Source organism: Chrysochloris asiatica, unplaced genomic scaffold (assembly GCF_000296735.1).
Source record: "Chrysochloris asiatica unplaced genomic scaffold, ChrAsi1.0 scaffold00059, whole genome shotgun sequence".
NCBI classification, from domain to species: Eukaryota; Metazoa; Chordata; class Mammalia; order Afrosoricida; family Chrysochloridae; genus Chrysochloris; species Chrysochloris asiatica.
The window spans coordinates 9,497,193-9,499,188 of NW_006408577.1; positions in this window are offsets into that span (position 1 = coordinate 9,497,193).

Consider the following 1,996-nt stretch of genomic DNA (forward strand, 5'->3'; position numbering starts at 1 on the left):
CCTCACAATCATTGTTACACTTGATCCTATGGCTGCTGCCACTTTGGAAACCATCTCACTGGGGATCTTCAAATTTGGTTACTGACCTTCTATTTTACCAAACATAATATCCTCCTGTAGGAAGTGGCCCTTCCTAATAATATGACCCAAGTATGAGAGATGAAGTCGTGCCATCCTGGATTCTTAGTAGCATTCTGACTATATTTTGTCCAACACAGATTTGTATAATGTTCTGGAAGTCCATGGTACTTTTAGTATTCTTTTTCAACAGTATAACTCAAATGCATCAATTATTCTGCAGTATTCTGTATTCATTGAGGCTACTGAAAATACCATGGTTTAGGTCCTCAAACTGACACCTTTGCTCTTGAACACTTCAAAAAGGCCTGTGCAGAAGCTATGCCTAATGCAATACATCATTTAATATTGACTGTTGCTTCCATGAGTGATGATAGTAGATGCCAGCACAAAGAAGTCTTTGACAACTTTTCTCCATTTATGATGTTATTTCTTGGATGTCTTTTACTCATCCAGTGGTAAAGATTTTGGGGTTTTCTTACACTGAAGTGCAACCCATATGGAAGGCTGTGGTCTTTGATCATCAGTAAGAATTTTGAGTCCTCTTCACTTTCATCAACCAAATGTATCATCTGTGCATTGCAGGTTGTTAATGAGTCTTCCTCCAATTCTGATGTCATGTTCTTCATATAACCCATCTTCTTGGATTATTTGCTCAACATATAGATTGAATAATCATAGTGAAAGAATGCAACCATTTTCTAATTTTAAACTATTCAAACCAAATACTCTATGTACTGTTTCCTCATGAGCACAATTAAGTGTTCTGGAATTCCCATTCTTCATAATGCTATTCATAGCTTGTCATGAGTCACATAGTCAAAAGCCTTAGCATGATCAATATAGCGCAGCTAAACATCATTCTGGTATTCTGATTCCATTCAAGATCTGCCTGACATTAGCAATGATATCCCTCATTCTGCGTCCTCATCTATCCAGCTTGAATCCTGGTAGTTCCTGGTCAATGTGCTGTTCCAGCCATATGTAAATTATCTATTGCTGTTGTTGTTAAGTGCCCTCGAGTCGATTCCGACCCATAGCGACCCTGTATAGGGTTTCCAAGGAACAGTTGGTGTGTTTGAACCGCAGACCTTGCAGTTCAAATGGCTTTGTGGTCTAGCAAACTTTTACTCGCGAGATATTAATGATATTGGTCAATGATTTTTGTATTCTGTTGGATCCTCTCTTCTTGTAATAGACACAAATATGGATCTCTTCCAATCTGTTGGCCAGGTGGCCGTCTTCCAAATTTCTTGACATAGTTGTGTGAGTGCTTCCAGTGTTGCATCAATTTGTTGAAAGACTTCATTTTCTATCCCATCACTTTGTGGGCTCTTGGTCTTTGCCAATGCCTTCAGGGTACCTTGGACTTCTTACTTCTGTATCATTAGCTCTGGATAATATTCTACTTCTTGAGATAATTGAAGACTGATCATTTCTTTTTTGGCACTCTGACTTTATATATTCCTTCCATCTTCTTTTGATGCTTTCTGTGTGATTCAATATTTTGGTCATAGAATCCTTCAATATTTCAAGTATTCTAGAGAAATGCTTAGTATATCTTCCTCTGTTGGCTTTCTAACTCCAGGTCTTTGCACATTTCATTATAATGCTTTACTTTGTCTTCTCAGTCTTTCCTTTGAAGTTTTCTATTCTGTTTGGTTACATCCTTATTTCTTCCATTTGCTTTAGTATCTCTATGCTGAAGAGCAATTTTCAAAATCTCTTCTGACATCCATTTTGGTCAATTCCTTCTGTTTTGTCTTCTTAAAAACCTTTTTCTTTCTGTGTATGATGTTTTTGAAGTCATTCCACAACTCTTCTAGTTCTGGGGCATTTGTGTCTAAGGCATGAATCCTGCTCTTGAGATGATCTCTAAATTTGGATGAGGTATGTTCTAAGTCATAGTTTGGCTCTT